Source organism: Pinus tabuliformis, chromosome 9 (genome assembly GCF_031772625.1).
Source record: "Pinus tabuliformis cultivar Carrire ecotype Pingquan chromosome 9, CPIR1, whole genome shotgun sequence".
Lineage (NCBI taxonomy): Eukaryota > Viridiplantae > Streptophyta > Pinopsida > Pinales > Pinaceae > Pinus > Pinus tabuliformis.
In genome coordinates this window covers 340,066,727-340,083,900 of record NC_142307.1, presented here as the reverse complement: position 1 = coordinate 340,083,900, position 17,174 = coordinate 340,066,727, and the positions used below count along the sequence as shown (strand labels likewise).

General features: G+C 35.9%; 2 pseudogenes; one reads left to right on the top strand and one right to left on the bottom strand.

Annotated features, from left to right (window-relative positions):
* Window positions 1–2,200: 2,200 nt before the first annotated feature.
* LOC149148608 (ATP-dependent Clp protease adapter protein CLPS1, chloroplastic-like) lies at window positions 2,201–3,012 on the top strand (annotated as a pseudogene).
* Window positions 3,013–3,680: 668 nt separating this feature from the next.
* On the bottom strand, window positions 3,681–5,058 carry LOC149148607 (uncharacterized; annotated as a pseudogene).
* Window positions 5,059–17,174: the final 12,116 nt, after the last annotated feature.

The window sequence follows — 17,174 nt, the reverse complement described above, 5'->3', positions numbered from 1 at the left end:
TAGATATGGCATTATTTTATCATAACATAAGCATTAACTCATTCAAACTATTCAACACAATCATAATCAAAATTGTGGTTGTTCTCCAAGGGTTTAAACATCTCAAAAGAAAGCTTTGGCACACATGATGAAACATCAGTCAAATGTTAGATAAACTTGACCCGGTGGTGGAGTTGAGGTTGTGTCAACATTTTTTGTTAACAATTATGGTTTTGGGCACCAATTGTGGTTAACAGTTATGGTTGTGTCAACAATTGTGGTTAACCTTCTAAACGCTAAGGCTGTCACAATTGGGTTGAACATGCAGGAGAATCTCTAGGAGGATTCTTGCTCATAGTACATCCAATGCCCTCAAATAACTCAAGAAGCTTCCTAAGGTCCATTTTCTGGGCTCGTAAATGTATCTGCATGGACAAGCTTGCATGAATTAGCATGCTGGAAAACAAGAACAAATTTTTACCATGTTGTATGAGGTTAAATAACACACCATTCATTTTCCTACAAATAAGAGAGTATTTCCACTCCCCAAATATGCCATGAAGCCTACAATTCTACTGTGAATGGCAGTTCATCACATAACAAGGCTATCTTCCATGAGATGGATTATAATAAAGCTAGCGAGAAAATAACTAAACCCATTCTCAGATAGAGTTGGGAAGAGGGAAAAACCAAAAAAATGTGCTTGACATTTTGAGCATATTAGACTAACCATCCAGAGGGAAGTTAGGTTGTGGTATCCCTAAGCTCTGTAAGCTTCATTCCTAGAGTTAGGCCACCTAGTATTAATGATCAAATAAAAAATGCTTTTTTAGTTTCATGAGATGGCTTCCACACACTACGAATTCTGCAAAGCCAGGTCTTTTGTTTCAATTAGACAACCTATTTTAATTGATATCATAGCAATCCCAAACAATTATGAACCTAGGAAATGAATCCATATTTAGTATAACATGCAATACCTCTCCTTGTTAGTGTTTACACTTCCAACATACCCCTTCCTACCAGCTCCTTTATTTTTCTCTATATTTCTTTTCCTTTGGTACTAAGGAGCTATCATGTCACTGCCACATTACTATTAGTGTTTTGACTCCATATACTCCATAGTCCCATTGACACAATTTGGTAAATTGTCAACATTAATTAAATTATCATATCTTATGATTGAATAACATATTTTTCCTACATATGAAGCATCTATTGATAGAAGATATAGTATGGCTATGAACTGCTTTGGTGAACTTGAAAGAGTGTTCAAGCTATGGAGACTTTACCAATGTTTTACTTTTGACTGAGTGATTATGCATGCAATTAATGCAGTCATGAGTCTACTCTAGAAGAGCCAATCAACTTGTAACTAGACAAGACCTATGCTATCACCATGACTGGATAGTCACCATCCCAACCACACCACAGGGAGTAAAGGTATTTTTAAAACTGGAAGATGGCATTCACCCATATATTCTGCAATTCAATATGATATATTTTACTAGTAACAGATTCTTTGAGGGGAGGTTTACACTCTAATTTTCTTCTGGTTAAATATGAAAGATAATGACACATATAAGAAATAATCACTTTATAGATATACAAATGCATATGGTTAAAATTGTAGCTGTCCATCAACTCTTATTTTGCTATAGGCCTTATCAAATCTCTAGTTACATGACAATAACATAAACAAACTTAGTGTTTAAGAACCCAAAAATAGCTATAAATGCAATATCTCATTGATTATAATCATATCATTGAAAAACATAAATAACTGTTGATATCATTATCGAAGAATCTACAACTAAAAGACAAGAATGGAAATATCATAGGAGATCTTGCCCTTGTTGGTTTGTTTAAACTATGGCAGAGAAATACCTCTTTCTCTTATGCCTTCAACATGAAAACTATAGCCCCAACAGAGCCCTCCCATGCATCAAAACCTTGAGGAGATTATTCTTCACAAGCTAGAGCTAGGTCCATCTCAAAGGTTGAAATTCCAACCACAATTTACTGCCGACTAGACCTTCAACCACTGGGTGCACACAAAGTATTCTCCAATTGAAAATCAATGGAAAACAGGAAAGGAAAAAAAAAGGTCATGGAAGCAAACAACAATGAAAGAGGAATAATGGAAAGAGGCCCACGATTCTAGAGTTGTCCTCTCATTATGTACAACATGAGTTTGTACTCTCAAGTAGGGTCAGAAGTGATGGCTAGTTTGATATCTTCGAGATTAATTCTTCCCCATCCCCAATCATATCAACATAAATCAACTTTCCCTTATGGGTAAATTAGCAATTAAGCACGTGTAAGCTACTACATGTACAAAGAGGGAAATGTGAGGAGAACAACCACAAGACAAAAAAGTTGCAAAGTATCAAAGGTGAAAAAATATCACAGTCAAAAGGGACATTCATGAATTAGGTGTTTTCTGCAATCAGATCAACCTCACCATGGGGAAAAGGTGGTGGATTGATAGAGATGCCAACAATTGAGAAAACTACACTTGGTTGAGAATCAGAGTTTGATCTACGATAAATAGAATGATGACTTATGAATAGATTCTTGTTTCATTGTATTGTCTTATGTAGAAATTTTGTCAAATAAAGATATCTACTCCGAAGGACATGGTTATTAGAGTGTATGTGACTAGAATTTTACTTGAATTCTATTTTCATTGTCAATGAAATAGATATGATGTCTTTAGAATTTCCAATTCCTTCGATGCATCTTCTAAGTCTCTTGCTATTTTCTTGTCACTAAAATAAAATAAAATCAAGGAAGACATCTCCACCATATCATGTATTATTGCAAAATGACAATTATAAAAAATGGGAGTATGATGTGCAAGTTTTGATGGATGTTATGCCAGGAAAGACCCTTGATATTGTTGTTAATATCCTACAAAAATCCCACTACAATGGCCTCACATTTGTAATTATTTGTGCTTAGGTTGATGCCAAATAACACTGTACACAGCTTCAAGGAAATAGCTTTGAGCCTTCCAATGATGGTTGCTGAAGATTTCAGTCATATTAACTTGTCAAGAGCACTGCATACTATGATTAGGGTAGTGTTTTAGGTATGCACATCAATGTTAGTCATATAAGTACAATATGTAAAATTAACTATAGGAATCTTAGAATGTAGTCCCTTGAAAATGCAATGCTAATACCTCTATAATTCTGAATGCACATCTATAGCTCTCTATAAATGAAATGAACCAAAGCAAAGAGATCATGCTACTTGTGGTAGTTCAGGAACTTGTATTATGAAGGAAATGATAAAGAGTATTTTATGTCTTCTTTCAGTTGCATGGCTAAATTTTTTGTAGTGCATATCCTTGTCTGCAATTCATGGAAAATTACCTTTAGTTGTATTTTATAAATTGCAAGATAATTATTTTCCCTTGCAGATCATTTTGGTGACTTGGTGACTTGGTCATGATTTTAGTTTAAAAGGAGAAAAAAATTTCGAGAGGTGTTGAATAGAATCTAGTGAAATTGGCCGAATAATAAAATATCCCACAATGCCTTTTGAAGGGATTGGTTCTATTTTCCTATTCTATTCAATAATGAGAGAATATCCAATTAGTTATGTCTCTCACTATACACATGCTTGATTGGTCATTAAACTTGAATAAAGGTAAATATTCATATCATCCAGAACTATTTATGAACCAAAAAGGCTTAGGATGTAAATTTCGCCAACCTTTTATACCTTAGAGAGTGAGTGGTATGCTCATTTGATTGTTGTATCCTCATAAGTCTTTGTTGTATTTCTCGAAATGCAAGAACATGAAATGCTTGTTAAATCATATCACTCAATGATGGGTCCTTTGAGAAATTGATTAGAGCTTCAACAACATTATCTTTGAGCTCTTTTGATTCATTTTGCAACAATGACAGAAGTATAGGGATGACCCCAACCTCTGTTAATGCTAGTCTGTCAGCACAATCGTGCAACAGCACCATATGCCTTCTCTCTCTAACATCATCATTATCATCCTCCAGCAGTATCAGAAGTAGATGCAATACAACTGAAGCTCTAACAATAGAGACATAATGTTTGTAGCTATACAGATCCCATACAACCTCTTCTACTATAGCTTTTGCTTCAACATTGGAACCTTGTAGTATCCTCACTAAGAGCTCCGCAATGGCTATAACATTCTCTTCTACAACTACCAAAATACAAATGATATCTTCAACAATTTCTTTCCCCTTGGGATTGGTTTCTTCAAGAAATTCCACAAAGAGGGGAATCGAACCAACCTGAGAAACAAGCCTAAGATAATCAACATGGGCCAATATTATTCCAAGAGCATTACTGGCAACAAGCTTTGCAAGCAAATTATTTTCTTTTAGAAACTCAATCAAAACAAGGATAACACCTTCATTCACAAGCATCCTTCTGACCCTTCTGGTGACTCCTAGTTGTCTAATTACCTGAGATGCCCTGACTTTAGATGTAAGCCTGCCTAATTTAGATGACTAGATTAACATGGGGATTCCACCCAAACTATTTATTCTCATTGAATGTCCTTCAAGCGTGTTAAGGAAGTCAATATTTCAGTAGAGTTTTCTTTACATCATCAGGCGATGAAGCTATAAGATTCATTATTACTTGTGCTCCACTCCTAGATAGAATTAATTGATTACTATTTGTACATACGACAAGCTCCCTGAAAGCCTTGACCACCACCCTCTGCATTCTCCCTTTAGATTCTAGCAAGAGTCTTACAAGGATGGAAATAGTTCCAAAATCTGCAATAGTAGATCTCAAATTATCCCCTCTCCGTGCAATCCTTCCCAAGAAAAAATAAGTTGTATCTTGAACAGATGGAGACCCACCATAGGAGGGAAGACATATAAGAGTAATCAAATGCGGCACTATTTATTCTAAAATGTCCTTCAGAGCAAATTTTGTTATTCTCCCAAGTGTAATTGTGGCTCTAATTTGCATTAATTCCTTATCAGAATTCAACAATTTTACAAATATCTTAACTCCCTATTCCCAAGTCCGCTTAGTGCAATCTTTATCATGTGAAATAGCAGATAAAGCCATAGGGTGAATTGGGCTTCATGTTTTAGATGATTTGTTATTCTGTCTTGATAAATTTGATGCTCCGAAGAGAAGTTTGGACAAGACGACCTCTCTATTTGGAAAAATAAATGAGTTCAAGGCCTTACAATTGGAAATGAAATTGTCTTCATTGATCCCTGATGAGCATACCTCTATTGAAGACTATCTTGTCAAATTCCAGTCATTGGTTGCACAGCTCAAAGGATGTGAAGACACCAAATCAGATAGTGAGTGCATTTTCCTGATTCTATCCAAGTTGAAGGGTTCGTATCAGGTATTTTCTTTTACATTTTATTCTACAATGGATTCACTTGGTGATAATTTTAGAATGCCTTATTTTTAGCTATTTTGTGACCCCTTAACAAGAGAACAATCTAAGCTTCAACAGTTAGATGTTCTTTCTAGCTCAACGTCTCAAGCTCTTGTAGCACATATCTCCAAAGGAAAATCCAAAGCTAGTCCTCAAAAGAAGAAGGATTCTACTCAAAGTAGTGAGCCTCCCTCCAAACCTTAGAAAAAGTCAAAGCCCTCTCCATCCTCTTCCAAGTTCAAAATGTCTTCCTCCAAGCCATGGAAGAAGAGTTCAAATGAAACTTGCATCTTTTGTGGAGGAGAAGGGCATCCAGAATCCAAGTGTTATAAGAAAATTGAAGCATTGAATGAAGTGATGAAGCAACATAATATTTCAATATCCAAACCCTCTTCATCTGGTAGAGGGCATGCTTTATCTACTCGATGTTTACATGCATTCTCATGCAACTAGATATTTGACTCAGATGCACCTCATCATATGACTCATTACAGTAATTTGCTTCCATCTCCATATGATTGTAGTGTTTCTTAGATTGCAGTGGAATAATATTCATAGCTTGATGTTCATGGATCAGGAACTGTGCATTTAGATGATGGTTGCACCAAGAATGTTTTCCTTATGCCTAACATCTCCACAAATTTACTTTCTATTTATCAGATCTCCCATTCTGGGGATGGGAAAACAATTTCGTTTTCTCGCAATGATGTATTCATTCGAGAACTACAAGATCTAGAAGTTTTTGTTGCATATGGACAGGTAGATCACAACTCTCCCTTATACATATTTGCAGGTTTTGAGCCTTCATTTGGTAACTCTGTTATCTCACATTCTGATTCATTAAGTAAGCTTTGGAATGAAAGATTTAGAAACCTTAACTACAAAGATTTGCAACAAATGAATTCTCAAAATCTTATTCTTGGGATTCTTATGGTGTCATGCACAGATGGAGTTTGTCCAGGATGTGTTCTTGGCAAATAATATCAAGATCCCTTTCCAAAATGGAAAAAATTACATGTTATTGTTCCTCTCAAGCTGGTGCATATTGATCTTATGATCTTTCCAACTCATTCCTTTTCAAGAGATAAGTATGCAGTTACCTTCATTGATGATTTCTCACACAAATCTTGGGTATATTTTCTTAAGTTTAAAAGTGAAGACTTGGCCACTTTCAAAGTTTTAAAGCTTTTGTTGAGAAGAAATCCTTTCTTTATATCAAGAATACACACACAGAAAATGGTGGGGAGTATGTTAGTCCGGCATTCAAAGATTTTTGTAAAGAACATGACATCTTGCATTAACACTTTATTCCCTACACCCCTCAGCAAAATGGCATTGCTGAAAGGAGAAAACATGACATTGAAAGAAATAGCCAATTGCATGATTAAGTCCAAGAACCTACCATCCTCCTTTTGGGCAGAAGCAGTGAACTGTGCTAATTACATTCAGAATCGGATGCCTCATAAAGAAGTGTTACATATGACTCCAAAGGAAGCTTGGAGTCATGTCAAACCTGATGTCTCTACTTTCAGAGTCTTTGGCATCGCGACATGGGCCTTGATTCCAAATGAGAAACGTAACACTAGGGAGAAAAAGAGCCAACCATTGTTTTTTTTTGGCTACTATGAAGACACGTAAGCATATAGTTTTTTTGATCATGTTACAAAGGACTTTTTGTTTCACAAAGCTATTCATTTTGATGAGAACACCAAACACTCATTAGAACCGACTCTCTCCATAGGTTAGCATGATGGTGTAGTTCATGATTATAGTTTTATTCTTGATGATCAAGAGGATGATGAGAATCCTCCTCCTGAAGATTAAAATCAGCCGAAAGAAAAACCACCTCCTGCAGTTGATCAACCTAGACAGGAACATCTTAATTAAGAACAAGCGGGGAGAAGCCTTCGCCAGAAGAAGTGACCTGAAAGGTATGGCTATGATGTATCTGATTTTAGTTATTTTTCTCTTGCTCCTAGAAATATTCATCCCAAGACAATTGGTATTTCTCTTTTCATTCATGCCATTTCAAACGATCCCCAATAATTTTTTGATGTTGTTGGGATACCTGAATGGGAAGTTGTCACGATAGAGGAGTATTCTTCTATGATGAATAATCACACATGGGATCTTGTTCCTCTTCCTAAGGGACAAAAACTAGTTTGTTGCAAATGGGTCTATACGACAAAGTATGTTGCAGATGGTACTGTTGACAAGTATAAGGCATGAGTAGTGATCAAGGGTTTTTCTTAGGTTGAAGGTATTGATTACTCTGAAACTTTTTCTCTTGTTGCAAAATTGAATTCCATATGTCTTTTATTGTCTCTTGCTTCCTCACAATGCTGGTGAGTTTATCAGATAGATATGAAGAATGCTTTCTTGCACAGATATTTGTAGGAAGAAATCTACATGGTGCAGCTTCCTAGTTTTTTGAAGGACTTTTTTCTTGTCTACATGCTTCATCGTTCTTTGTATGGTCTCAAACAGGCTCCATGAGCTTGGTATGAGAAGATGGATAGTTTTCTACTGACTATAGGCTTTTCTCGTTGTCACTCAGATCCTACATTTAATACTAAAAGCAAAGGAACTGATATTTTGGTATTAGTTCTATATTTGGATGATTTGATTATTACTAAGAGTTCTTCATCCATGATACATAGTGTACATTAACAGTTGATGTAGTAGTTTGACATGATAGACCTTGGATTTCTACATTATTTTCTTGGTTTGTAGGTTCATCAATTTTTATATGGCATATTGATTTATCAATAAAAGTATGCTCTTGATTTTCTTCAGATATATTGCATGGTTGATTGTAAGTCAACACCCTCTCCATTTTAGTCAGTTGTTACACTTAATGCTAGTTTCTCATCACCCAGTGTTGCTCTGGCCTTGTATCGATAGTTGGTTGGGAGTTTGTTGTAATTAACACATACCAGACTAGACATCTCTTTTGCAGTTGGATTTGTCTGTTGGTTCTCCAAGGATCCACATGAGATTCATAGGCAAGAAGCTCAGCCTATTCTTCAGTATATTCAAGGTACTTCCAATTTTGGCATTCAGTACACCATTGGTTCTTCTAAGATGGAAGGTTTTATTGAATCTGATTGGGCTAGTTCTGTTGATGATCGAAAGTCTACATTAGGCTTTCTTTACCATCTTGGTTCAACTTCTACTATCTAGTCTTGCAAGAAACAATCGACAATTATATTGTCTTCCGCCGAGGATGGGAACCATACGATAGTCTTGGTTAGTCAAGAAGTCCTTTGGATTCGACAGTTACTGATGGAGTTTGGAATTCAACAGGAGCATCCAACCACTCTTTGGTGTGACAACTAAAGTTCCATCAACATCTCTATAAATCCATCAATGAAGCAAACACATAGAGATCTACATGCACTTTATCTGGAAATTAATCCAAGATAGAGTTCTCAATCTGGAATATCTGCCTACCAAAGTGCAAGTGGCTGACATCTTCACTAAACCTCTTGCATCTCCTAGGTTTCTTCAGCTTCATTCGATGCTTGGGGTGAAGGAAGTAGTCTTTGGGGGGTCCTCTTGAATCCTCCTACCTTCACTAATTTTTTTTTTCTTTGGTTTCTTGTTTCTAGTTTTCTATGAGGTTTCATTGTTGTTGTACATGGGTACCTCATCAGGCCTAGTTGTTGGGACCCATTTGTTTGTTTCCTCCCTACATTTCACTTATGGGGGGTGTTGGTGTTGGTAATTTCTAAAGAAAGCAAATTAGTTTTCTTTGTTGTGTTGTGAGTTGTAAGCTCACGTAGGTTTTCTATTTTCCCACTATGAAAGTTATCCATGGGGCTCATCCCATTGTATATATACACATTCATTTTATTTTGTATTTAATAAAGTAGAAGGTTGGATTCTCAATCTGATCCTAGAGAGTTAACTCTTTCAAGTTCCTCATGGGCAAGAATCGGTAATTATTATAATTAAAAATAAATAGAAAATGTAGTTAGCTACCTACCTTTTTAGTGGGTATGGCCTTTGGAAGATTCTCCTCTGGAACAAAGCCTCAATATTTCTTTTCTGAGTCCACATCCATTTCCTCGACATCCAATTTTTTTCTTTGGGACTCTAAAAAGCCTACGTCTAGGCAAATCTAAGGTCCTTTTTGGGTATCTGTCATTTTTAGGGATGACTGGATCATCATAATCCATCTGTGTTAGATAATTTTCCTTGTTACCACCTATGGCCTTAGGATATTTGATTTCATTGATGGCATGGTAATGATTAATCATTATTTACAATTAAATGTTTGGTTTGATAAGGATAACTAATTTATGGAGATTTTTCATGATGTTCAATAGAGGGAGTCAACATGGGAAAGGTAATACTTTGGCTCTGACATGTTTTAGAAAATTGATTTATCTTTGTCCATAAACATTAGGGGTGGAAATATAACATAGGCTCTAGAGATAAGTTTGTTCCAACTTAGTTATATCTTGAACCACAAACTGGGGTTGACCTCATGGATATGATAGAAATTCGGTAGCTTGTAGGGTAGTCCTGTCATGAAATAAGAAGGGTGGACATCAAAATAATCTCTGTTTGGTTAAAAAGTATAGTGAAGTAGTAATGTCATAGGATTAATGACCATTTCCAATGAAATGTTTTTTTTAGTAAGGATTACTAATCTATGGAGATTTTCCATGATGTTCAATAGAGGGAGTCAACATGGGAAAGGTGATAGTTTGGCTCCCACCTGCTTTAGAAATTGATCTCTTTGACCATGAACATTAGAGGTGGAAACAAATCCTAGGCTCTAGAGCTAAGTTTGTTACAACTTAGCTATATCTTGAACCACAAATTGTTGTTGACCTCGTGGATATGATAGAGATTTGATGGCCTGTAGGGTAGTCTCATCTTGAAATAATTTTCACTTATTGTCTAGTCATATTTTTTAATCCTAGACTAAATTAGTCATTTAAGTTAGTCGGTTTTAGTTTAGTCACTTATTACCTAGTCATATATTTTATCCCTAGACTAAATTAGTCATTTAAGTTAGTAATTTTTAGTTCGGTCACTTAAAATTGCTCACATTTAGTAGTAATTCACTTGAAATAATTGTGGTGACTAACGTTTTTAGTCACCTAATCATTAATTTCGTCATTTTATACTAGTGAAGATAGAGATGAGAGAATTGGTAATCTTCTTTTGGTCAGAGGGAGGAGAACTATATGCCAAACTTCAAGTGAAATACCTTTGTTGCCACCTTGCCTTCCTAATATGAAAAAAGGATTTTTTTAAGAGAAATTCAATTTTCTAAGGGCTTGCTATAAGATGTTTGTACATGAAGAATTTCAATCAAATCATTTCATTTTTTGACCATGAAAGGTGAGGAGAAAAAAACTACTTACCATTCCATAGGATATTTCTTCGTGATTGTGGGTGTTTGGATGAATTGTTTTACCAATTTGCACCATCTTTCCCCTATCTACCTGATCCTGTAGTAACTGCTCTTTAATCCTATAGCAATTTGTGTGATCCTCTGAAACTATCTCTAATCCTGTAACACCCAATCTCCAACCTTGTAGCTTCTTTGTAGCACCCTAAGGGACCCTTGGTCATATGTAGCTCAACTCTTGATGTCTTAGTGGGACTCTCCAACCATTTTGGGAATGAACTTCTCAGTACAAATTGAATCAGGTTTTTCCTTCTTATTTCCTCTTGTGGTAGTGGGATCAGTGCACTTTGTGAGCTACCCCTTACCCACCATACACAGATTTCCTTTTTTGGACCATTGGCCCCCACCCCTTTGAATAATCACCCCCTTTGTTTTGAATTTTCCATGTTGCATGGAAGGTGAGCGAGCTCCACTTTAACTATCTGAGGGTGGCCAAGTTCACTGCCCACCTCCATCTTATGAAATTTGTCCCTCATCCAGTAAAAACACTTTTAAACCATTATGTGCTTAAAGGAAGAGGTGAGAAGTGTTATACCTAAACCTAACTGGTGATATCAAGTTGTTGTTGATACCTCCATCTTGCTTTAGTGATAGATCGACTAGCCTTATGCTAGCTTTTCATGAACTAGTTTAATATATATATATATATATATATATATATATATATATATATATATATATATATATATATATATATATATATCTAAAAAAAAATTAATCAATATTCTTTGATAGGTGCCTAACTAAGTGAAGTTTTCTTATGCATGTTCTTCAAGGATTGATCTATTGTTATTGGAAGTGATCAGTGACTCCGTAGTTTCTCCTCAGGAGTTGTGTGGCTTCTCAAAATATCAAGTATGGTCTCTTAATGATTTAGGATGGACAAGGTTTCATTTTGGAGCTGTCAGGTGTCTTTGACTGTGGTTATGTAGGGTTTGTTCATGTTCCTATAGGATTAGATCCTTTCATGTAACAGTCACACAGATCCTTCCAAAATCAAAAAATCCCTCATAAAATGCATTCAAAATATCAAATACCTCATGGTGAGCCCATTGGAAAGGAACATAAACTCTGATGATGGTGAAAATTGTGAAGGAGGGGTTGAAATGGAGTTTTTTCATGAACATGGGTGAAATTTTGGATGGGAAAATGGCTAAATGATGTGGATTGAATGATGGAGTTGTGGTGAACCTCTTCTCTCATTTCCCCTAGAAAAACATGAGATATGATTCATTTCATTATGATGATCTTAATCCCATATTATTTTTGGTCATTATTGTGGCAGTATAGGAAAATCCTATAACACTGCAAGATTGAGGAAGAATTGAGTGAGATGGGTTGCCTCATGATGGAGGAATATAGGGAGATGGGTGGAATAATTAAATACATGCAGGAGGATATATCAGGAGGTGGAAAAGTGGGATGTGGACCCCTTGCTTCTTTTGATTGTTATTCTTTGACCATGAATGGAACCCTACAAAAAAAAAATAGCATAACTAGAGTAAAGGCTTCTTTACCTATGTGTTTTTTTCTCCTTCTCTTTTTCATTTTTTGTATAATTTTTTTGTAGATTTAAATGGCATATTGTGATATTCTAAAATAATTGACTTGAGTCTACTCTACTCATAAGAAGAAACAAAAATTGATCAATGAAATCATGAAACTAAAAAGGAAGAATTGCAATCACACATAACACAATAATTTTCTGAGGAAAGCCTCTGCTAAAAACCCCTGCTATTTGTATATTTCATTAGCCAAAAGATATGAGAATAAAATACAATTCTTTTTCAATCTAAACAATATATGCACAAGTACAATCTATCTCATTACTTCACAAACCAGCTCAACCCAATACTTAGGCAAATATGCTGCCTGCCAAGCTCCTACTTCCTTCTGTTGTTCCCTTTGGAATTAGCCCATATTTAATTGGGAAATTTCTCACTCATCACTATGAAATCCATCCAATCCTTGCCCTCAAAATTTGAGGCTTTCTTAAACATCAACCACAAGTGGTAGTGATTGATAGTGGCAGCACTCATAACTTTATCCATAAGAGAGTCACGAAAGTTGTTCATTGCTTTGTGAAGGAATTATCTAATTCCCAAGTCCTTATCACTGATGGGGGGACCAAGAAATGTGAAGGCTACTATGAATATATTAAGCTTCAGATGGGAGACAACCACCTAAAGGCCCACATGTTTTCTATTAAAATGTGTGGTTGTGACATTGTCTTGGGTCCTGAATGGCTTCGCACATTAGGCCCTATCAGAATGGATTTCCAAGAGTTATATATGAGATTTAAGAAGAATTATGTTATCGGGAAAACTAGTGTCCATTCAGAGCTGCTAGTCCCACTAAGACAAGTAGCTATCTTAGAAACAAACAAACTAAAGTCACTTGTGTTTTCCTTTATGAGAGATAGATGAGAAAGAAGCAGAGAGTACCAACCTCAGTCTTTCTCTTGGCTCCTTGCTTGTTTCCTTTCCCCTTTGATAGAAATTCGCCACTCCTTCCTTACTTGTCCTGCTTCAAAGAGAACCTATAGAGTCAAAGCAGCATAATGCCATCAAAGCATAGAGATTTATAACCATAAAAAATATAGGATCAGATGTATATTAACCATACAAATGCATATATCAATACAAGATTCAGAGATATACAAGAATATGGAGGAAAACTCAAATAGCTTTATTGGTAGCAGGTCACTCTTGAACATGACACTTTCACTCCATCAGCATGATTGAGTCGGGTTGGGTTATTCCCTTCACCAGTCATATTACCATTGGTCCATCGTACCATCCATTTTTGGGGTTAACGCTACTAATTCATTTCAGTGTCGCCAATATTTTCAAGAGAAGTCACTCAGAGAATTCACCAACCCAGCTTGTGTCTCCTTCACTGCAATACCTTCACGCTTCATTCTTCTATGACTGCCACCCTGAACCTTGTATCATTAGATCGTTTTCTCCTCCAAAAAATCATTTGCTCCATTTCGTGTCGTAGATGTGGGATTCATTAAGGCCCTCCTATGATGGGTCACTTCTTGTCAACAACAGATCATTATCCAAGAAGTCGACCTAGGAACAAACCTTTCAGTACTTTGAATCTTGCATGCCTCAATGGAAGTTTCTCTCTTTCGCCGACAGGTTTACATTAATGGCCTTCAACCGAAATATTTTGTGTGGTGTTCGACATCGACTTATATATTCACACCATGTGAATTGTATTGCAGTACCTTGAGGGTCATTATCATTATCGGTGATTCCTCTCGCGCCTGTTAACATATTACATCATTGGTTGATAATTAGGCAATGTCTTTCCATGTTCGACGCCAAAACATCTTTTCACATGGACCGACCTGTACTTCAGATCAATATTGAATGAGTTCTGAAGACCTCAGATCTAGTTTCAGCCATCTAGGCTGCGATATATTCAGGAAAATAAAGACATCAAATGTACATCATTGCTACACAGATAATCATCCAAACCAAAGGATGATGGCTCTACCAAAATCATCATTCCGCTACACAGACGGTTGTCTGTCCTATGTACATGAAAATTAATTTATAAAGGTGAGCATGGGAATGCCCAGCTCAGCTAGATTATGAAAATATTATGAAGATAATGTATTGTATTATATCTTATTATAGGTCACCTTCTAGTTCGAAAAACCTCGGATCCTCATGATAAAGCATTTCACCTGTGTTAGGTCCCTATAATACTAGTGACTACCCCATTACTATTGTGGTTGTATCCCTTATTAATATTTTTGATCCCCTATTGTTCCCATATTTTTATTACTGTGCCCCATAGAATCCCTCTATTGTTATTTTTGTGGCTTTATATTATTATTGTTAGGTCGGCTCGGTTATATTGTGACTCCATAGACTCCTATATATAGAGAGGAGGTTTTTTCATTTGAACCATCCAAGAATTGTTCATTTTTGTAATGTAAAGGAGGTTTCCCCCTCGAAGAGGCTGAATTCTAAGGCATTGATCTCTCTTTTCTATCTTTTTGTGAGCTGATTTCATAACATTTAGCATTAGAGCTTTGGATTCTAGGATTTCGCTGCTCTAAATAGGTCATCGTGGCATTTGTGCTATAACTTTTTTCTGCAATGTTTCAGAAGAAAAAAAAAAAAAAACCCATTTGAGATGAAATCACAGTAAACCTCGGGTCTGAATTTCAGAACGTTTTGCGCTATATTTGCTGTGATATGATCTGAGGAAGTTGGTCTTTTTGCAGACTCTTGAATTACATTCCAAACAGGTGATCTGGGGAAAATCGTCATAACTTTATCTCTTAGCATCAGATTGAAATTTTGTAAGAAGGTACAGGAAGAGGATAGACTATAGTTTCTTGTACATATTTTTTAGTGCCATAGGTTGAAATAGTGACATGTGGCACTTCATACAAATTCGCTCTTCTGGAAAGGTCTATAATCAGGTCATCTTGGGAGATCATGCATAACTCTTTCTTGGAGAATCCAATTTGGATCAAACTGGTGGCATTGGAAAGAGGACTCAGAGGGCTACTGTAGGTCACAATTTCAGAACTGGATGATTTGAAATTATAGAGATACATCAGATTCAAAATTAGGCTCCTACAAAGTTAAAAAATGTGCATAGTTTTTTTTAAATTTTTGCTTAAGCTTGGTTTGAAAAATTAATTTGAAGGAATTCAAAGGGCATAGTAAAGCATTATTATCGGTAATTGATGCCCCGTGGAAAGAAAATGCAAACACCTAGTAAGCAACCTAAAAGCTCTAACATGACTCATGAAGAAGAGGAAGAAATGCAACATGATATATCAAAATTACGAGACCAAGTGCAACAAGTGTCACTTGCACAAAAAGCAATAGAATCTAAGATGAAAGATGTAGAAGCTTAGATGGATGGTTTAAAGAAAGGTATAGAAGCTAAGGTGGATTTTTTAAAGAAAGGTGTAGAGGCTAAGATGGATGGCATGGAAGCTAAGATGAATGGCATGGATGCTAAAATGGATGGCATGGATGATAAGATGGAAGAATTGAAGATAAATATGAATAAGTTGCTACAAGAAATGGTCACTAATGGTGAAAGGGTAGTAAATTAAACTCATGATGAGAACAAAAAAAATGTTAATCATGATTCCATAGACTCTACTGTTGGATCAAAGACCCACCATATTACAAAAATCGATATGAGGAAGTTTGATGGAAAGGATCCCGCAACATGGATATTACAGATGGAGCAATTTTTCGATCTCAATAATGTGCAAAACACACAAAATGTACGTATTGCAACTTTATATTTCGAACCAAATCAGTTTGTATGGTATCAATGGCTTTGCTCTCGTAAACAAATTATCACTTGTGCAATTTTTACGGAAGAATTGACAACACATTATGACGATACAAAAAGAAACACTTTTTTTAGCCAATTGATAAGTCTCAAACAAAAGGGTTCAATAATGGAGCATATTGAGGAGTTCCAAAAATTGAACATAAGGGTAAAAAATATTCTAGAGGAGCATAGGATTGATGTGTTCATAGGGACTTTAAAGGATAATAACCAACATGATGTTCACCTTTGGGAACCTAATTCATTAGAGAAGGCATTCAGGTTAGCAAGAAAAATGGAAAGCAAAATTATGGGAACCAAGAAGCATACCAGTCACAACTATAAAGATGGAAGTTCCACAACCTATAAGGTTGACACCACAACAATTGGAAGAAAAAAGAGCAAAAGGGCTTTGTTACAGTTGTGATAGCAAATACACTAAAGGTCATAAGTGTGCTGAGAAGAAATTATTCTACAGAGATTGTGACGAAGAAGAAGAAAAGGAGCAAGAAAGGTCAAAGGAAGAGGATATACTCCAGGAACAAAGCCTAGATAAAGAAGAAATAAATCCAACCATATCTTGTAATGCATTTGCTAGAATTACCATTCCTCAAACCTTCAAGATAGAAGGACAAATCAAGAAGAAAAGGGTAATAGTGTTGATTGATTCAGGAAGTACCCATAATTTAATTCATTGTAAGGTAGCAAAAGAATTGAATTGCTTCCTATATCCAGCACCAAAGTGTCAAGTGATGGTTGCAAATGGAGGAACGATAAATTGCTCTGGAAAGTGCCATAATATCAAGCTATCCATGGGAGAATATGTATTGACTAGCCCAATTCTTTCCATTCCAATGGGAGGTGTTGATGTTGTACTAAGACTCCAATGGTTACAATTCTTGGGTACAATAGCTTTTAATTTTCAAGAAATTTTCATGAAATTTTCTGCCGAAGGAAAGGAAGTTGAATTAAGGGGTATTGTAGGGAAACCGGGAAAGATAATTAGCTCTAACAGTATGACAAATCTTCTAAAAAAGG